At 37.9% G+C, this 22,670-nt stretch overlaps 1 protein-coding gene across 10 annotated transcripts in view; it reads right to left on the bottom strand.

The window, feature by feature from the left end:
- GAB1 (GRB2 associated binding protein 1) overlaps window positions 1-22,670 on the bottom strand; it is a 162,541-nt gene that overhangs the window by 56,329 nt on the left and 83,542 nt on the right. The gene's annotated exons all lie outside the window — the stretch shown is intronic.

The following is a 22,670-nucleotide window of genomic DNA, read 5'->3' as shown; positions in this document are numbered from 1 at the left end:
AGAAGAGGAGTTTTGTCGATTCTGGGGTCGGCAAACTCTCTCTACTTTACCACCCAGCTACTCCATGTTTCAAACAAATGTCACTAACTTAAGTATTCTCGGTAAGTTATGAGGTATGATGCTCTCTTGGTTCTGCTCATTTTACTGCAATTTGGTATGTACAAATCTCCTCAGGATTCTCTGAATTCCTCCTGTTTTGTTTTTGTTTGGTGTTTTTTTTTTTAAACAGCATTTTTACAATATTTCATTTCATTCATATCCTATGATCTATTAAGATATTCCCCAATCAAGGGAAAGCTTCTATCTGATTTCTTTTCTTTTTTTTTGGCTACCAACACAAAAAGTGCTGCTGGAGGCACACCTAATCAGAAGCAATCACAACAAAGGACAGTAGCTATGCTAACTAAAAAGGGTTTCTTTTTGACCTGAAATGAAATTAAATATGGTAATGGGTAATCAAGAGCATGGAGAAACCTCTTCTTCACTAAAGAAAATTATATCTTCTAGCTTCAACCTCTTTCTTTACCAAATCTTATCCCAAATGTCAATAATATTAGAGGTGAAAACATTTATGCTTTCATCTTGTACTCCTATAATCTCCCAGGGGAAATATTAACTAATAAATTATGAGATGATCTGCAGGAAGACAGCACCAAGGCTGAAAGAGCAAAAGAAGGTGGCTGAGCAATTTGTAAACCAGATAACCACCCCTGAATTACTGAGAGTTGAAAAACTAAGGTAAAGACTTCAAGGAAGTCCAACTTCAAGGTAGAATTTTAGAATTGCAAAGCATTCCAGAAAAAAGGCGAGCAGGATTGTAAACTATACATGTACACACACATACACACCCACAGAGAACAGACTGTAAAGTTCCTGCCAGGGCTAAAGCCAGGAACCTGTGGTTCTAACTAGTAAAGTTCAAACTCTTCTCTCATGGAAAGTCCTTTCTGTTCTTATCTCCCGGGACAGCCTGCCACATCCAAACGGGATGGCTTTCCATCCACCAAACCCAATGTGGTCTGTGTCGTCTCTTTTGTTCTATGCCTGGAAAGTCCTTCCTCCATCTATCACTACCTCCTGAATTTTTTAAAGCCCATCACTAAGAACGTTTTCCCTGAAACCTGCCCAGTCTCATATGCACCTTTTAATAGATTTACCCTGGATTGCAGTGTCTATTACAATTATCTATAGATGTACTATGTCCTTGTTTGTGTCTATAAATTCCAAAACAACAGAAATGCTGCGTCTCCTAAGGAACCAACAGTGCTGAGTACACAGCAGATGCTTAATAATGATCTATTGAATTGAACTGACCTACTAGGTGCCCATTACCCAGAAGAGGGAGAACTCCAAGAAATGGTGCCTTAGTTAATAAAAGACCACATTTATAAAGCATTTATTATGTGCCAGGCATTGCACGACACAATTATTGTCACAACAATCCTGGTAGTAACTACTATTATTTCTCCCATTTCACAGATAGTAGAGGTTAAGTGACTAAGTATGAGACTGGATTGGAACTTCCTGACTAGATATTGTACCACTTGGACAAATCTGATACATAAGAAACAACTTAGAGGATATAGAGGAAGACCAAGAATTCCTATCTATACACAGACGTGTTAATCTTTTTACTTAAAAAGCTTTTCAAAGCTCGATCAAGATGTCCTCTAGAAAAACTAGAAACAGGAAGCAAAAACAAATTTAGTCTCAAAAATGTAGCTCTTCTCTACTCCTAAATTCATAACCAAATTGTTTAAAAGTATCTAGTCACCAGTCTTTGCGTGGCCCCAGGAACTTCCTAGAAAGTCAAGTGCTTGAGCTTCGTGACAAGCTAGTTTTTTTTTTTTTGTTTTTTTTTTGCTGAGAGTTAAGTGACTTGCCCAGGATCACACAGCTAGTTTTAAGTGTCTGAGGCCACATTTGAACTCAGGTCCTCCTGACTTCAGGACTGGTGCGCTATCCACTGCACCACCTAGTTGCCCCTTCTATTTACTTTTGAAAAGTTTTAGACAGTTGAGTTTCCCAGAACTCTAATGTTGGGGGGAGGGGTTGGGGGTTGCTGCAAAACTTTTGTTTTTTAACAAAATTTTTTTGTTTGTTAAATTTCTGCACATAATAGAACCTCCTCTCCCCCCATTCAGGCCTAAGGTCCTGGGTTTGAAGCTTAACCCAGCAATCATCATTCTGTGACCATGGACAAGTTAATAAACTATAAAATAGGGGGGAAGAGATAACTGAATTAGCTTCTTTGCAGACTTGGTGTGGAGAATGAACTTTGTAAAGCCTGAAGAGTTACAGAAATATGAGCAGGCTGTCTTTTCCTAAGAGGCTGCTGGACACTGGTGGTTTCTCAACAAATAAACTGCTCTCTTCTTTGTGGTCACTTCATCAAGTTAATTCCTGCTTTTACAATCCTGGCTCTGCTTCCACACACAAACTCAGCCATGAGCAAAATTAGGTAGATGAAGGAGCAGCTGATATGGCAGACTTAGAATGAGAGGAACTGGATTTTAATCCCAACTTTGAAGTCTATTGCCTGTGTGTGACCTTGGCAAGTCATTTCAATTATTCATTCAAATAATAAACACTTATTAAGCTTCTGCTGTGTACCAGACACTGTATTGAGCACTGGAGATAGAGGCAAGAAATAGTCCCTCCCCTCAGAGAGCTTACAATCTAATAGGGAAGACAATATGGAAACAAACCCAAACAAAGCATATGTAAGGAATATATAAAACGGGAAGCTGGACTGCATGGCCTCTGAGGCTCCTTCCAGCTCTCCCTGTCCTCGATCCTCCGGGATCAAGCTGCTTTTAAGAGCCCAATGTTTACCATTAAGACAAGGTCTAAGTGCCCAAGCTCGAGAGCAGCCAATTCTGTGTTGTCATTTCAAATATTCAGTGGCTATGCGGTCACAGGCACGCACACAGAAAGAATGGGATCTGTCTTTGGGCTACAGCAGCATGGCTTCCTGCCCCTTCCCTCTTCCAGGGTCCAACTTTAAAGGGCATTTATTTGAGAATTCAGTGAAATGGAGAAGGACAAAAGGAAAGGGTAAAAAATAAAGAGATTGCACACACGTGCAAATGCACCCGTGCACATACACACACACACACACACACAAATATATACAGAGAGAGAGTGGAGGCAGTGATTTCATAGTCTGATTCGGTGAGGGAACACCACATGCGAGATGAGCTTTCTACACAGGAAATTACAGTTCTAAAATATTGAATTTAGCCAACCAGCACCTGCTCCTTTTTGGGGGGAGGGAAGGGGGGCACACAACCCAAATGAGAATGTTTGTTTCAGTCACATAATGAGTCACTCTCATTGAATCTGGCACCACTGAAACTAGAAAACAAAAGCAATTACATAAACTACACACTTTAATAAGGCAGATACAAAGATTCTCTGGATCCCAGTACAAAGCACAATTTAGCAACCGAATAAAGCTGGATTCCAGACAAGAGAACTGACCTCAGCACCCTAGCTAATCACAGTACAAAGGCGTCTCTATGTTTTCAAAGCACAAAATGAGCCCACATAAATTACTCTTTGTTATCTGAAAATATCTGGGATTCTTAAAGCGTGTTCTATTTTTAACCTTATTGCACTTGTCGCCCCAATGAAAGCCATAGGTTAACCCACCAAGTCTACAGTAGCAGGGTAGAAAATGCCTTTTAAAACCAAAATCCCTGAATAAATTTGGGACAAAACTTTGCATGGAAAAGTCCATTGTAATTGCTCACTTTCATTGGGAAAAGAGATGTGCTTGGGACAAATGAGGACAAAAAGCTGATTTTTCATGTACTCAACTACATTTCTAGTGCTTCTTCCCAGGTCAGAAAAAGTGACCTGGGTTGAAATTCCACCTAAAGACATTTACTAATGTGTAAACTTGGAGAAGTCACAAAACTTCCCTAAATCTTAATTTTCCAATTATCCCTAGGGGACAGAATTAGATGTATTGGGTGGAAGTTGCAGGGTCAAGTAGGCTCAGCATAAGGAAAGTGTACAGTATGAGGAAAAATGTTTTAACTTCTAGAGCTGCCCCCATGTGTGAACTGCCCATGTAGGTAATATTTCCCCATCACAGGGTATCTCCAAGCAGAAGGCTGAATGACCCCCAATTAAGTACCAGCACTACTCTGAGTTCCTTATCAAGGAGGTTCTGGGACTAATTTTTTTTTTTTTTAAGATCCTTGTTTCTGAATTTCCCTCAGGCTTCCTTAGAATTTTGCAAATTCCGTCAGAGTTTGTACACAGGCCAGACAGACTTGCTGGGTGGACCTCTTCAAAGAGCTTATCATTTATCTTACAGCGTGGATGCTCGGGGTATCCTAACAATGGACAGAAAATGAGGCATGAACTCATAAGCTTTGTGGAGACCGCAGTTTGTTATAGAAACCACCATTCAACACAGCCTTCTATTTTGGATGTCCTTTGTGGAGTAACTGATGAAAATTCAGGGATCAGATGTTTTATTTCTTCTCTTTCCTTATGCCTTTAGCAAGCAGATGGCCAAAAGGAAAAGCAAATATTTTCTACAACAGAATTTTGCCTGGATCTCTCCGGCCTTATGCACTAGCCATGGAAATGTCCTACTTCCTAGACTGTAAACAACTTCAGGGTAAGAACTGGTTTCTTCCCCCTACTCCCCCAATTTTATGCTCCCAGCAGTAAGTATAGCACACTGCACTGAATTGGAGAGCTAGCTGACTAATAAATAGGATAAGGCTACAGTCTAATACAATGTAAGCTTTTTGCAGGCAGGGACTGTTTCTTTCTTTTTGTTTTGGTTTTTATATCCTCAATCCCTCAAATAGTATCTAGCATATTTTGTCGTAGTTAAATTGTTTTCAGTCATGTCCAACTCTCTATGACCCCATTTGGAATTTTCTTGGCAGAGACGCTGAAGTGGTTTGTCATTTCCTTCTCCAGCTCATTTTACAGATGAGGAAACTGAGGCAGACAGGGTAATACAGGTAGTAAGTGCCTGAGGCCAGATTTGAATTTAAGATGATAATTCTTCCTGACTTCAGGCTACTCTCTCCACTGTACCCCCCCCCCCCCAGCCATCTGGCATATGGTAGGTATTTAATAAGCGCTAGTTGAATTGACAGTATAAAGCATTAGTTAAACTGACAGTAAAAAAGGAGAGGCGCACAATACTGTTCTTTAAATACATACTTATGGAAAGATGATGTCCTTTATGATTTGAAAAATATCCAATTTTTGGGCTATTCTGTCTCCCTCTGACCTGTTAGGAGTACTCTTTCCCTTCTTCCTCCTAACTTTACAAATCCTCTCAAATCCTAAGAGTATTCCTCTGAACAGTTTTCAGGGAGCACAGTAGCCCAGGCCACTGAATTCCCATTCATGGACTTACTACCTATATTATTCATTTGAAAATCCTGTATTATCTTGGGATGTCTCATTACTGTACCTAATTATTGTGGATTTCTTCCCTTTTGCTATTTACATTTTGTCTGTTTATATCCTTTCCCTTTTCCTTTGCTTAACTTCTTTTCCCCTTATCCTCCATGGTATAGAATGAAAGCTCAGCCCTAGGTGATCATGCTGACATCCTCATATGACCAAAAAAAAACCAGGGCAAGAAATGTGCAAATTGACACTGCCCTAGATTTGCTAAGAATGCATACTTAAACTCTGTAAGATGAAGGCATTGGACATCACACTCAAAATCCTTCCCCTTGCCCCCAAGCATTCTGGGGCAATACAATGAAACGGAAAGCACATTGTGTTAGAAGTCTCAGGTCTGCTCATGGTCTGTGGCTGTCGGTGAGACATCTCTCTCTGAAGCTAAGTTTCCTCAATTGCAAAATAATTGAGATAGATCCCTATGTTCCCCTCCCCTCGTTTTGGCATTCACATTTGGCTATTTATTCTGCTGATCTGCCTATATTATGGGACTAGGAAGTATGTACAGTTGAAGGAAGTACAAAAATATAAATTTTGGGGAGCAGATCTATAAATTTTTAAGTAATGTTTTCTCAGATTATAGCTTGATTTCTTTTAGTCTCAAACCTAAACTTTTTATGGTCATTACTGAGAGAAAGATGGGCATCTTAACTTCATAGAAAGAACCTTAGAGATAATTGTAACTTTAGTAATAGGAAACAATCATAGAGATCATGCCCTATTTGGTTTTATTAAGGAGGTAGCTGATAGAAAAGGTCAAAGGTGAAAGATGATTGAACATAGAAACTGTAAGTTTTGTCAAGTGGCTGGAGGAGACTAAAATAATGGTGATGGCTTTGAAAGAAACAGTAAAATTTGTGAAAGAAGTATTAATATTGGGAGAGCAGGAGAAGAAATAATGAGTTCTGTTTGGGATACCTTGTGATTGAATTCAAACTTTCAGTTTGAAATGACAAACAATCAGGGATGTATGACTGAAGATCGAGGAGAGATGTCACATCTATATCTGTGGGTACTACTGGCATAGAGATGATCATTAAATCCATAGGAGCTGATGAGGTTAGAGGAGGGGGGGGCAGGCAGAGAGAGAATAGAGTGGAGGTCCAGGAAGGAGCCTTGAGAAAACACCCACAATTAGGGGACAGGACTTGGAAGATAAACCAACAAAAGGAATGGGGAAGGATCAGTCAGGTGATAAGAAGAGACCAGAGGAGAGAGTCCAGAATGAAGGAGGTTAATTGTGAAGTCTGAGTTAGCTCCCTGTTGACCCCAGGATCAGCCAGAGTCAGGATGAGCAAAAGTCCTTCGTTTCCAGGGAGAGAAGTAAAGGATCGCCACAAGCTCTCCAGGACCAATCTCCCTTGTCCTCATTCTCCTCCAAAGTGACTCTGGCTTGTCTTACTCCACCCCCTAGTCCCTCCTACAATTCTCTGTATACACCAAAAGATTGAGCCAGCACAGAATAGTGAGAAGGGCCATTTTCTAAGTATAGGCTAAAAGAGTACTGTCCAATGGGTAATTAGACTTAAGTTCTCGGTTGTCTGATTCCAGTGCACCTATTCAGACTTTGAGCCCTTTACAGTTAATAGTATGAAATATAGCAGATGGGTAAAGAGGGAAGAGAACTGAGAAAGGACCACTGGATCAGTTGAATGATGACATCAGAAGCCAGACTATAAGGGGTTTAGGAGGAATGAGAAATGCAGTAGCTGTTAGTACAGGAAGGATTTTATGGGCATCTAATAATGGAAAAAATTAAGAGAGGTTCAGGATAACAGTTTGAGAAGATGCTATGACTTAGTGCTGGTTCTTTAAGGAGAGGGAAACTGAGTATATCTAAAGGGTGTAAGAACAGAGGAAAAAATAAGGAGAAGTTGAAGATTTAGGATGGGAGGAATGATTGAGGTTAAAATCTGCAGGAGAAAATTGGAAATGATAGAATTAGGAGCACAGAGTAGTTGACCTTAGCAAGAAGAGGAAGGAAGGGGAAAGGTGATCTGGCTTTTTTAAAATGAAGAGAAGGGCAGGAGAGGGAGCCCAGGATCTCAAAATTGAATGGCTTTTTATAAAGTAATAGGCTACCAAAAAGCAATTATTAGAAAGTAATAGAAATAGTATGGAAAAAAGTAATTATTATAAAGCAGTCGGTTCTAAAACAGCAACCTACTTATGTGCCGAACATTAAATAACATGTCCTATTACCATTCTATTTGAACTCCATTGAAGAAATAGCAATCTACCTTTGCACAAAACATTACATAACATATCCTATTACTATTTCTATTTGAACGTCATTGAAAAAACAGCAACCTATCTATGCGTAGAACACTAAATAGCATGTCCTATTACTATTCCTATATGAACTCCACTGAACTCCCCCAAAATCTGAACTCCATAGATTTAAAAAAATAATGAAAATGAAGCATTATAGATTGCTGAGCTTGAAATCAGAATAACATGGGCTTCCAATCTTATCTCTGGTATTAGCTGTGTGATAGTGGGCAAGTAAGTCACTTAACCTTATATGCTATAAGCAACTCCAGAGAACTTCCCTACTAAAGGCAAAGGTAAGTGGTTCTTACACAGGGAGTTCTCTCTCTGTAGTCACATATTCATAACAACAGTTCACCTTAAATAGGACTTTACAAAACATTTTCTTCACAAATGCCTAATACCAGAGGAAATAACCTCTACCAGATATGACATTAAATTTTGTTCTTACTTTCTTTAGTGAAATTATTACAGTTAGAATAGAGATGAATGTCCTAGAGATAAAGAATACTAATTTCTATTCTAAATGTAGCAACTGATTTTGTCCTTAAGCCAAGTAAACTCTTTAGAATTAGATGATTCTTTAAAATATAATCAGAATTTAGTAATAATGTAAATAAAAATTAATTATTTTTCCCTTCTTTTTTTGAAAACATCAAAAAATTTCACAACAATTTGCAAAGTTACATGTACTTAATCTTTTGGGAAAAACAGAAGATATTGTCACTTTTTAGATTTCTCAAGTTATAAAAGCTCAGAAAACTGCTTCACACATACTAAGAAACTATGGCTGATAGGAACTCTCCTTAGAATATTATTTCAGCCAGACATAATCAACTTTAAGTATTCCCCCCCCACCCCCATTAAGTGACTTGCCCAGGGTCACACAGCTAGGAAGTGTTAAGTGTCTGAGACCAGATTTGAACTTGGGTCCTCCTGAATTCAAGGCTGGTGCTCTATACACTGCACCACCTAGCTGCCCCAACTTTAAGTATTAAGCTAACTAAATACAGTGTCCATTGCAGAGTTCAAAATTATCTGGTATCTTAGACTATGTAAAAAGACAAACTAATTCATTCAGTCAGAATAAGCTTAAATGTTAATGTTTGGATTTCAGCGGTTAACTAACTGTTACCATTCTGGGTTAACCAACAGAGATGGATGGAAAACAAAACAAAACAAAAAACACATTAAGGGGACCATAGAAAACTTTTCCTTGATAAAAGTTACTGAGACAGAACCAAAGTTTAATTTGGACTTGATAAGCCTGAAGCATTTCCTGTATTCTGGAGAGCGATTCCTTGAGCCACACTGGACTAGTACCATTGTAATTTGACTAAATGCTATTTTATTCAGAAGAAATTAGAAACAAAAGTATAGGGAAAAGATGATGAGGTTTTCGAGATACTTGATTAAACAATAAGCTTAATGATTCCTTTATTAGAATGCTTGTGGGGCTTTTGCAGGGAGAATTGGAAATTTCACTGTTGTGAGGAGTCCCAAACATGAAAGTTCCCTCCACCAACGCTGACTGGACAAGTCATCAGTGATTTGCAATCTTAGAAAGCTACCTGGAAACACTGAAGATTCACATGGCCAATAAGTGTCCTAGAGATAATACAGGTTGTGAATCTGGGTCTTCATCCAAAGATCTAAAATCCAAGTCTTAGTTGATTTTCAAAGCCAATTAGGTAATGGGAGGGTTGATAGCTTTAGACAGAAAAGATGTTCATGTTGGTAATAAAGTCTAGAGAAGGTCAAACTGGTCCCTCATCTTGTGTTCAAATGACCCCATCATACCTTTGTTTGACAATCAAAGAAACAGAAAAGGGAGGGAAAAGAGTATCTCTAAAAGCTTTAAATATATGCTGATAAATTATTCTATTAATGCTCCTGACAGCTAAAGAATTAACTATATTTTTTGTCTGAAATATAAAAATATAGGACTTTTTAGAGGAGAGGCTGCACCAAGGTAGTAATGTCTTATTTTGTTTTAAGAGACTTAAGGGGGAAGAAAAGACAACAATGCAAGGAAAATAGAAAATCTCTTAAACAGAGAGAGGTAGACAGTTCTCCTTGGGTTCTTCTTTTACAGTTCAATAATCATAATAATATATTTCTTTCAAAACCACTTCAGTGAACAAAATAACTCATATTTTGGATTGAAAATCACTCTGCCCTTGGGTAACTTACATTCTCTTGGATTCACAAGCTTTATTCCTCTACAATTCTATTTATTTGTCTATAATACTATTTTTCCATAATCTTTCCATAATTTTACCAGTGGGAAGGAATAGACAAAAAAAAAATAGCTGTAGACTCCAAAGTAAGGAAAAATAACAAAAGTATTTGCTTTAACCTCCTTGACTTGTTTTCCAGGAAGCCCCATCTTTTCTCACTAAGCAAAACAAGGAAAGAACAAGCTCAGTGGAAGTTTCCATTCCTCTAGCTCTATCATCATGGGCATCTGTTCCAAACACACACAAGTCTAAAATTTCCTGTTTTTCAACTATTGTCACCATTTTCTAGTCTTGCACTGTAGGTTCTAACTTTAGCTTGGTTATATAAACAAAAGAAAATACTGAGAATAATGCAGAACAATGCTCAGATACGAGGTTACCCCAATCTTCCCCCCCTAAAAAACCCACTTGGCAGTTCACAGGCCCCAATAAATGTAGTTTCGCACATGCTGTTTGGAATAAAACAAATAAGCCAGCACTGAGAAAAAAAATCTTTACACTTTCATGGAAAAAGTCAAGCCTAATTCATAAGTCTCATAGTAGTTTGGAGGAAGTGGGTTTAAAATTACCAGCGGATGATGTTGGCAACTCATTCTTTGACAACATTGCTAATTGCGAGTCCTGGAATCAGCACCACATTAAAAAAGAACAAACTCTGTCATAATAAGTACTCTAAGTCTACAGGAACTTTGCTTTGACACGATTTTGCTGGAGTTTTTAACTGGAATTTGGGGTTTAATTGATTAACTCTTTCATTCAACAATCATTTATTAAGTATTCTATGAGCAAGGCACTTTTCAAACAGGGGAATGAACAGTCCCTACTTTGGACTTTAAATTCCCTGTCTCAGGATCCTTCAGGGTTTCCCTATTGTATGCAGGGTAATATGCAACTTCTCCAAGAAGTATTTAAAGATCTTCTCAGCCAGGCTCCAACCTATCTTTCCAAACTTTCGCAACTCTGGTTTGAGCCAAACTGGTCTAACTTGTTCCCAGAAAGGAACAGTTCATCTCCTGTATCTTGGCTTTTTCATAAGCTGTCCCCCACATAAGGAATGTCAGTCATCACTTCCACCGCTAGGAACCCTTTAAAAGCAAAGCTTTTTTCTAATTACCTCCTTCTATTTTTTCCCTATCACCACTCCTTCCCATGATGGTTCCATAGCGCACACAGAGAGCCAGACTTGGGGTCAGGAAGACTCGTCTCCCACAGTTCAAATCTGGCTTCAGACACTTACTGGCTGTGCAACTCAGGACAAATTACTTCATCTATTTTGCCTCAGTTTCCCCATCTGTCAAATGAGCCTAGAGGCAAGGTCAAACCCTCCAGTATCTTTGCCAAGAATATCCCAATGAGGTCAGGAAGAGTCAGACATGACTGAAAAAATGACTGAACAACAACAACCCTCTCATTAGGTTGCATATACTTGGAACAGGGAGAGAGAGAAAATGAAGAAGGCTCAAGGATGATCCACAAGCTGTTTAACCAGTTTCTGAAGTGGTTATTAAGAGTGTAAATGGTTACCTACCACTGGATCCACACAATGTCTTTAAGAGCTTTGACTAAGAGCAATCAGTCAACCAACAAACATTTATTAAGTGCTTACTATATACCAAGCACTAAATATAGAGAAAGCCCAAAGGGGCAGCTAGCTGGCATGGTGGACAGAGCACCAGTCCTGGAGTCAGGAGTTCAAATCTGGCCACAAATGATTAGTAAGTGTGTGACTCTGGGTGAGCCACGTTACCCCTACTGTTTCTTAAAATAAAATAAAAGAGACCAAAATAGTGTCTGCCTTTAAAGATCACCTTTGCTAACTGGGGAGACAAGAAGCAAAGAGTTATGTATGTACAAGGTAAACTAGGGTAAACTGGAGGTGGTCTCCCAGGGAAAGGCATCAGGCATTAAGGGGAACTAACTGGGAAAGGCTTCTAGCAGACGGGGGGACTTGAGCTGAGACAACAAGGAACTTAAGGAAGCAGAGGGTAGAAGTAGATCCTTCCAGATAGGAGAGAAAGGCATCAAAGACAACTGTTAAATCTAACTTGTAGCCATTCTCTCTTCCTTTATTACAGAACAAAGGGGCAAGTCTTTAGACTGTACAGAATCCATACTCCTTAGGACCAGACTGACTTGGACAGCTTTTAAGGTCCCTTCCAAATCTACATAAAATTCTACATGTCAGTGATTTCTACATTAGACATCGTTAATCTCTGTTCTTCATCAACTCACAATGCATGTGTTTCCATAAGCTCAGGAAACCTGTAACATCTGTCTCACTCATCTAAAAATTAATGAGTCAGGAATCAGATGAAATGCTAAGGAGTTCTGGTCCATGAAAGCTGGAGTTAACGGGTGATCCTGCCAAGGAGCAAAGACAAGGAAAAGTGAGTCAGAGGGTTATCACAAAGTGTGAAAAAGGCAAAGTGACTCCACTGGGGAGTGCAGGAAACTTGAGCTCAGAGGATCTGGGCTGAAGCCTAATTGGACTATTTAGGGACTATTTGCATTACCCAGAACCAATCTGGATTAGATCAAATTAGACCTGCAAAAGGAGGGTAGACCTTCCTGCTCCTAATCCAGGATCATGACCTCTAACAGAGCCAGCTTTCAATCTCTGTTTTAAGGAGTGTGTGAAAAGACTTTCCTCCCTTATTTTGTCCTGCAAACACATTTATAAGAAATAAAAACAGAGATAAAAATTGCATTTCACTCCCACTGTCATTGTGGGGCACCTAGGTGGTATAGTGGAGAGGGGTTTGGGTCTACAGAGCCAAAGTTCACATTTCAAAGTTCAAGTTCTACAGCCTTGAGTTCAAATCCAACCTCAAACTTAACTTAGCTATATGCTCCTGAATAAATCACTTGACTTGTTTGCTTCAATTACCTCATTTGTAAAAATCTACTAATCAAATAAGATAATAATAATAACTCTAAAGTACTTATTATAGTGCCTGGAACATAGTAGGAATGAGATAATAATTGTAAACTGCTTATCAAATGTCTGGCACATATAGTAGGTGCTATATAAAGTTAGCCATTTTTAGTTTCATATTTGTAAAATGCTTGTATATCTTAAAGCACTATTTAAATGCTAGATATTATAAAAGTTGATTTAAAACAGAATTGACTTTTAATAGTAGAAATACAGTCTACCAATCAATTTGCACATAATTACAAAAAAATTAAAACACGTGTTCCATGAAGTTATCAAAATTTTATAATCAACTTTTCTAAATTCCACACATTTTAATTATTCTATATTGGGTTTTCTGAGTGGAAAACCATCACACTCTGGTGTTTTACAAAGGCAATAAATTACTTCCCCTGCTCCCCAACACACATACATTCACATTGTCTTATTAAATTTCAAAACAAATCACTCATGCTTTAACATGAATGGATACCCCAAAATAGTCAACACCAAACAACTGGAAAGAGTAAAGAGACACAGAACAAAAGAACATCATTTTTGAGATTCCAAATTTTAAATTATTTGAGATTAATCAAAACAATGGTTCATGTAATTTTTCTGAAAGTAAACACTTTATCCTTCTAACACTACAAGGACAAAGACTACCAAGTAAAACAAACAAATAAACAGACAAAAAACCCTTTAGAACTCTTCTCAAGGCAGCCTTCCAAAATGACAGAAATCATTCATTCCGGATGCATTCAATTTAAAGCAAGCTAAATTAAAAAAAAAAAAAAAAAGGAATCTCATCCAAACCGAATCCTCAGTTCTGGGCAAGGCAAATAAACATGCACTCACTCATAATGAAATGAATAGCCTTTTGACACATAAAATAAAGCCTCATCTATAACTCCTGAGTTAAAATAATGACAGTTTTCAGAGAGTAAGCAACCTCTTCCCTCCCCCACTAGTAGGGTGGGATTAGGAAATCAGTTTCTCTTAAACTTTCTTTGGGGAAAAAAAAAAAAAAAACTTTCTTCCTTATACAAAATGCACAGAACAGCTCCAGCATTGAAGAAAAAATTGATGACCATTTACCTTTCTTTGTTCTCCACAAATCCAAGTGCAATCCTGCCCATGTCTATGGATATGTCTTGTATGAAAATAATCCAGCTTTTCTTTTTCCTGTTCGCTTTCTATCCCACTTTACACCACCCAATCCTACTAACCTTTGACCAACAGGAAGTAGACACAATGGACTGAAAATAACATCAATTATAAGAGTAAAGTGTGATTTAATATGAGTAGTAAGTGTAAAGGGAGAGTGGAGGGAGAAGAGAAGATAATTTCTTGCTTCTGAGAAAAGAAATGGGTGCAGAATGGAGATCTGGGGACTCCCATCCACAGCTAAAGGGTGAAGATGATGAACTGATAAGGTGAATGACCGATCTAGTCATAACCTCATTCTTTAAACAGATGAGAAAAACACAGCTCAGAGAAATGACTTGACCAAGATGCAGTGAGGGATGGAGCTAGGATTCAAATCCTTCCCTCCTGAGCCCAGATTTATGATATACTAAGGTATCATTGCATCAGCTTGTTGGTGAAATTACAAACTCCTCATGAATTACTTCATAACTTGGATGAATCTGGAATTTCAATGTTAGTATTCCCTGCCCCAATCCAGAAAACTCCTCCATGTCCCATATTCCCACTTCCACAGGTCCTGGGGTCGGGAGTGGGAACGGGGACTTGCCATTAAAATTACTATTAGAACATTATTAGTGGAGTCGTGAACTGACCTAATCATCTGGAAAGCAATTTGGAACTATGCCCAAAAGACTATCAAACTGTGCATTTGATCCAGCAGTGTTTATACTGGGCTTATATCCCAAAGAGATCTTAAAGGAAGGAAAAGGACCCACATGTGCAAAAATGTTTGTAGCAGCCCTTTTCTTTGTAGTGGCAAGCAATTGGAAAGTGAGTGGATGCCCAGCAGTTGGGGAACGGCTGAATAAGTTATGGTATATGAATGTTATGGAATATTATTGTTCTTTAAGAAATGATGAGCTGGCTGACTTCAGAAAAGCCTGGAAAGACTTACATGAACTGATGCTGAGTGAAATGAACAGAACGGAGAAAACATTGTCCTGGCAACAAGATTATGTGATGATCCACTATGATGATCTTGGCTCTTCTCATTGGTGATTAAAGACAATTCCAATAGACTTGGGACTTGGGATGGAAAGAGCCAACTGCATCCAGAGAGAGAACTATGGAGACTGAATGTGGATCACAGCATAATATTTTTCACCTTTTGTTGTTGTTGTTTGTGTGCTTTTTTTTCTTTCTCATTTTTCCCCTTTTGATTTGATTTTTCATAAACAGCATGATAAATGTGGCTATATGTTTAGAAGAACTGCAAATGTTTAACCTTTATTGGATTACTTGCTGTCTAGGGGAGGTGCAAGGAAAATCTGGAACACAAGATTTGCAAGGGTGGATGTTGAAATCTCTGCAAGTATTTTGAAAAATAAAAAAAAATTATGGTTATTTTAAAATAAATAAATGAATGAAATTTGTGTTGAAATGAAGCTATGCCATTTAAATTTAAGATAGGAAATGTCATGAATTTAAAAAAATAAACTTTTATTGAACATTTTGGTGTTACATTGCCCAAATCTCCTCACTCCTTATATGCTGTGTTTATTCTCCTCCTTCCTCAGATCCATCCTTTAAAACAAAAAAAATTTTTTTTAGAAAAAGGAAAAAAGAAAAAAGAAATATCAGCAAAACTGATCAATATAAAATGTACCAATATATTCCATATTCCTCACAATCTTCTTCCCCTTCTTCTGCAAAGAAGTAGGGAGTTGGAGGAGGAGGCATATTCTAATATATCTTCTTCGGGCTCAAGATTATTTGACAGAATTCTACAATATTCGCTTTCGGTTTTCACAGATGATTTTTCAAGTGTTCCTCCATTAAAGCCTTATTCTGATCCAGCCTTCTGTTGTCTGGCTTCTTAAAGGCTTTGCCAGCAAGGTACAAGGACAGAAAGGTCCTACTAAATTGATTTTGTAAGTCTTAATCATGAGACTGGCAATGGCTTAGCTAAGCTAAATCTACAGACGTTCATCTTCTTAAGGAGACACACCTGAGTGCTGCAATGGATAGAGAACATCTGACTTTGATTTACTAAGGCCTCAGTTCAAATTTGTGTGACTGGGGAAGGCCAGTCAACCTCTCTGCATTTCAGTTTCCCCACCTATAAACAAGATAATGCTATTACCTACTTCCCAGGTTGTTGTGACATTAAAATGAGATACTATTTGTAAAATATTATATAAATAGTTATATAATAAGTAAAGCCACAGGGTAATTATTTTATTCTACCATAACTAATACAAGATATATTTTATATCTATATTTTAGAAGAAATCAAATTCACAATGTTTTAGAGCAAAGTAAACATTTTTAAAATATCAAACCCTCAAGCATTGTCCAGCCTGCTACTGAAACTGGAAGGCTTGAAGTTGAGCACTAGCTCAACTACTCAGAAGCTGTAACTTCCCAGTGGGAGTCAGTATAACTTTGGGAAAGTCACTTGGGACCCCCTCAGTCTGAAGTGACCTCGGATGTTAAATGAAGACGCCCAAAACACTAAGATTTCCTCCAGCTCTACCATTCTGTGATTCAATTAGCCAAGGAACTGTAGCAGCATCTGAGATTTCAAACTGAAAGATGATTCTAGGTCAAGTCTCTCTTGTTATAGAGAAGAAAATCAAAGTCCAGGGAATTTCAATTGTTTGGCCAAAGATACCCAGCTGGCAAGTGGCAGGCTGGGATTTGAACCCAGGTTCCCTGCCTCCCACTCCAGTGTTCCTTCCTGCCAGCTGTGGACAGAGGCTGACAGCAGACAGCATCTGACTCGCCAGCCTGAGAGTTCAGTAAAGTCTGCAAATACTAAAAATAACCATACAAACATGTTTATGGCATTTTAAAAAACAGAATCCACAGTGTCTTCTAAATATAACCCTTGTATACAGTTCAGGGACCGACCTGGGGTTTTCAGGGACGTCAGCAGGAACCACTACTCCCACACTTTACCACAGATGGATTTTCATGTCAAACAGCAGCACAGTATTTTAAATATATAATTGCTGATATTTAACCAAAGGGAAGTGGAATGGGGGGGGGCTTATAGGGCAGGGGATGAGAGGGAGGAGGTTTCTCTTTATCCCCCTTAATTTGGGAGCCTCCAGAAAACACAAAGCCCACCAGTCCCTTGTGGCAGACTAACACAGATGACACCAGAAAATAACGGAAGGGGGATATCCTGCCTGAAAGTTTCCATTCAGCGGATATACTCCAGAGGGTCCCCTTCCTTGTACACTGAGCAGACGATGCTTCTGCAATAGATAAACATAAAAAAGGAAGCCAGTGTATTCATGTGTTTCTGAGCACAATATTTTCTTTTCCTAAAGGTGGCCCACATACTTATTAATTCTAATTGTAAACTTCTAAGTGTTATCATTTATATTTAGGATCGAAATTAAAAACAGTTATGATTATTATATTATAGTATATTATTTTAGGATTACAACATGGTGAGAAAAATCATACTAACATCGAGATGTTTACAAGAGATCCTGGTTTTCTGGTATATGCATTGTATGTGTTCCTGTTAAAACAATCCCTAGCACAGTCTAATCTAGGTTGATTCAAAAAGTCCTTTAAGATCCTGTGCCATCGGCAGTTAGACTGACTTTTGTTTTGTCACTGGATTTCCATGACTCTGGAGAAAAGAGTGGGACTGATGACTCTGTGCAACTCTTCCTCCCTTAAAATCCAATTCATGGGCAAGTCAGGGCATCATGCATCATGTCATTCATGGGCAAGTCAGGGCATCATTTATGTGACCCGCCGGGTTATGGCAAATGGGCTGAGGGGCGGAGACAGAGTGTGAGTTTTTGTTTTTTACTATAGTCCAAGGGACAGGGAACTGGCCCCCTATTTAAAAAGTTTAAGGACCACTGGTCTATAACTTTAATTTTCCATGAGTCCTGAACAGATACAGAGATAGATCAAAAGATGGAGAGAGAGAGAGAGAGAGAGAGAGAGAGAGAGAGAGAGAGAGAGAGAGAGAGAGAGAGAGAGAGAGATGGATGCACAGACAGATGAACAAGCAGATGATTAGATGGATAAAAAGACAAATAGCTCAAAAAATGGATAGAGAGGGAGATGGGTAGATCAGAGATGGATACACAGACAGACAGATAAATAAGCAGATGATTGGATAAGACAAATCGACAAGCAGATGCATATGGCAAGATAGATGATGTATGGACAAATAATAGATAAGCAGATAAACAGATAGGTAGACAGCTAGATGAAGTATTTGTTAGGCACTTTATATGTGCCAGGCACTGTGCTAAGTGCTGGATATGTCCCTGCCTTAAAGGACTTTACTTTTTAATGAGATATAAACATTTAAAACATATAAAGGGGAGCTGAAGGTAGCAGAAGAGGGAGGATCTGCAGAACGAGGTTGGGGTAAGGGAGTGGGGGAAAAAACCCATTCAGGGACAAGGAGGCTTGAAGAAGTGGAGAAAACCAAGTCCATTCAGGAGTAAAGTAAACATGCTTAATGCGCCTTATGAAATGGTGATCCAGACTGGAGATTCACCAAATAGAAAGGGGAATGGTGAAAAGGTGGAAAAGTCTCAAGTGTGAATTGAGTGGAAATTACTTTGCACACACCGTTTTTCTCTCTACTTATGCCATATACCTATATATAATGATATATTACATATATAATATACAATATATCTCTATGCCAACAGAAGTAAGCCTTCTGCAGAAAAGGTCTGTTTTTTCATTTTAGTTTTCATATCCAATAGCTTATAAATTTCTCACATTTGGTAAATAAGTACTTGTTGACCTGAGAATGACACTTAGATGAATCTGGGTCACCAGTGTGACTATTCTCCCCCTGTTGGTGAATTGAGGAATCTATCAATACCTTATTCCATCCAATTATTGTGGTGACCTTTCACAAATCCTCCAGAAAAGATCAACTCAACACATTAGTTCTCTTTCTATCAGTACATGACAGGTCTACCACACTTTCTGGTGATCCATGTTATTTTGTATTTATGGCATGTAGTATTGTTGATTTAAGGCTCAAAGAAACCAGAGAGTCTAGTCTAATCTCCTCCTTTTACAATTTTGGGAACCCAATTTAGAATTCTGACTCAGGTCTAATGCTTCTGCCACTGTACAAAGCTGCTGATCAATTATCTTTGATAACAGGTTTTGACCAATATATGTCCACCATAAGCCTCAAAGTCCTACTTGTGTATTCTTGAATCATGGAGATGACTGACTCAAACTCCAGAAGGCTTCTCCTGAAAAATGCAAACTGGGGAAGACTCCATGATGCTGGAAAGTCTTTTTAGTCTCAAAATCGTGGTTGGATGCTATCCAAAGACCAGTCAATAAAGACCTATTATCAGTAAGAGGGTCACCAAGTAAGACAACTAGATAGCACAACAGATAGCTCTTGGGCTTACAGTCAAGAAGACTCATCTTCTTTAGTTCAAAACTGACCTCAGATACCTGTAGTTGTAGGGAAAATCATTTAATCCTATTTCCCTTAGTTCCTCATCTATAAAATGACCTTGAGAGAGAAATAGCAAATATCTTGACCTGATAGGATCACAAGACAGGATTGAAATAACTCAACAACAAAAACAAACAAAAAAATATATTGTCTTCTTTTTTAACCTTGGAAACAGATGGCAATGCTAATAAAGATGAAAAGAATAGAAGAGAGCATTTTATCCTTAATAAGATGGGGGGTGGGGAGAATTCTTAGTGTTTTGTAAACAATAAAGAAGAAGTCTATTTTCAAAATCTATTGGAAGTACTCTTGCTCTCAAGGAACTGACATTCTACTAGGAGATACATGTAAATAAATAAATATATACAACATAATTTGTGGAAGACAGAAACACTAACAAGAGAATCAGAGAAGGCTTCAGAGGTGGGTCCAAAGCTGAGCTTAAAAGAGGCTAAAGAGAGGCCGAACTGAGTCAGGAAAATATTCCAAACATGGAGGACATAACTCTTGCAATGGCATGAGAGTGGAAGATGAGATGTAGAGTTGTAGGGACAGTGAATGGAATAGTTGGCTAGAACAGAAAACGTAGGAGGGGAATTAGTGTGAAATCAGGTCTTTTAGGAGCCAGAAGGGTCTTGAAGGACTACGTTGAAGAGTTTGTATTTTACTTTATTTATATTTATTTATATTTGTATTTTATCTCAAAGTGATAAGTTATTGAAGAGTCTTGAAGAGAAAAGAGGTCTGGATTTATTGTGTTCTTTAGTTGTTTTTCAATCCTGTCTGATTCTTTTTGATGCCTATTTGGGGTTTTCTTGGCTAAGATCCTAGAATATTTTGCCATTTCTTTCTCATTTTACAGATGAGGAAACTGAGGCAAAAAGGGTTAAGTGACTTGCCTGGGATCAGAGTAAAGAATCTGAGATCAGAAAAATGGCTTCTTGTCTTTGTGACTTCGGATACAAGACTCTATCCATTGTACCACCTCGATGCCTTGGCTGTGACTTCACCTTGCACCAAATTGATCTCCACAGTAGAATATATTCAGCAGTGTTAATTCTCATAAATGCAAGGTATTTTCTGATGATGAATAATTCAAAATATGTCTCATGATAGTAAGGCTAGCCTATCACAATGATCCAGCTTAATTAAATTTATTTCAAAGCTGGTCCCATTATGTATGTCATGCCTGATTTTGGGCAATGTATAAAAACCAAATAAAACAAAAGCTTTAGGATTTCTCAAAGCATCCTAACCCTGCTTGCCATTCACCCATCAAACTTCCATATTGAAAGGAATAGTCCTTGAAATCTGACTAACAGATGAGGGATTCATTCCAGAAATTTTTTTTCCTAGTGCTTTTAATTCAAAGTCTGGCAGGAAACTTGAGGAAATGCTCACAACTTAGATTCTTACTGCTTAGCCAATGAAATTCTTTATATTTTAAAAGTTGTTAAAAAAAGAAAAATGCTTCATCTACTTAGAGAGAAGGGATGTTAATGATCTTCAAGTACAATGTTGCTCATTTTAGAGATAAGGAAAACTGAGAAAACTGAGGAAGGTACTTAACTGAGGTTACAAAGCATATACTTTGCTAAGATTCAGACCATACCCCTCTTTGACACCAAATCCAATATTCTTTCTATTATCCCATAGCTTTCTTTAGCCCAAATTATAATAATTATCTTTACCCTTTTTATCCCTTGTTTTTAAATTAACAAAGCTATATTATGTGGAATACCAGTAAGTAACACTGGAAGATTTCATACCTCTTATTTAATTTACTTTATTTAGGAGGTGAAAAAGGACTACAAAAGGATGGGAAGAATAATTATCTAGTGCCAGGAACTGTGCTAAGCACTTAAAAATTTTTATCATTTGAACATCACAATAATCTTCATTTTAACTGAGACAGAGGTGAAGTGTGACTTGTTCACTTGCTTTGACTTTGCTCAGAGTCAAACAATTAGGAAGATTCTGAGATCAAATTTGAACTCATGTCTCCAGGCCCCAAAACTCTACCTATATCATCTTGGTGTAGATCAAGAGGCAGGCTATGACGGATATCCTTGACCTACTTGAAGGTCTATTCTATTCTAAGACCCTTGAAATGCTAAGCTCCACCTTATAGTGACTGTCATCATTATCTGTAAATATTTACTGAACATGGGATCAACATTTTGGTTTTTGGTCTTTGAATACTCACCACCTAACAGAGTTTTGCACATGGTAGGTAGGAATTTATTTGTTGAATTGAAACTGAATCAAAAGTAGTCAAACCCTATGTTTCCACTGTTTTATGAAAAGGCAAGATGGTGCTAGGGGTAAGTATTACAACAAGAAATTTACTGAAGATAAGAATATTAGAATGAATACTATTAGGTTCCTTAGAGACCATTTCATCCAATTCTTTCACTTTTTAGCTGCATCCAAGAAAGGTGAAATTACTTGCTCTGTGTTGCATAAATTAGTAAATAACAGAGCTGAGTCTTAAATCAAGTCCTGAGAGGTCTGATCAAGGGCTCTCCCATTGTACCATTATGACTGTTCAAGTTTTATAAAGCCACTTCCAGTTAAAATATAGAGATCAATATTAATTTTTCCAAAATTTGTACACACAGTAGGATAAAGCACTGTGAGAATCTCCAACAGTCTGTTCTACAAAAAAAAAGTTCAGAAGAGCTTTCTAATAGGCAGGAAGAAGCAGGAAAGATACCAGAGTGATCATCAATATTTGTAATATAAGACCTTGGATTTCATTTTTTTTTAATCCTCCAAGTGCCCCCTAGTGGAAGTGTTAATGAGTATGGGACTACCCTGAGCAAAGCCAAGGGGGGAACAAAGCCCCAAAGAAATAGAGAAGAAACAGATTCCATTGGCAAATAGGAATCACCACTGACAATCTTGACCCAAAGACAAAACTTGTTCCTTACTCAGTAATACGAACTTAATTTCCATGTGCAGCAATGATTATTTTATCACTGACATTCTAGAGAAACTGATGCTTTGGTATTACATCAAGAGAATAAGCTGATCTTTCCCATTACTAGAAAGAAAGATGACACATTCAAGGGGCAGGTGGGAAACTGAAACTCTACTTACTGATGACAAGTATGGTGAGAAAAAATATACTATATTCTTTTTTCCTTTCATTTAAAATCTAACTTTAAGA

Source organism: Sminthopsis crassicaudata, chromosome 6, assembly GCF_048593235.1.
Source record: "Sminthopsis crassicaudata isolate SCR6 chromosome 6, ASM4859323v1, whole genome shotgun sequence".
Lineage (NCBI taxonomy): Eukaryota > Metazoa > Chordata > Mammalia > Dasyuromorphia > Dasyuridae > Sminthopsis > Sminthopsis crassicaudata.
Note: the sequence above shows the minus strand (reverse complement) of the source record. Positions and strands in the feature narration are given on the sequence as shown.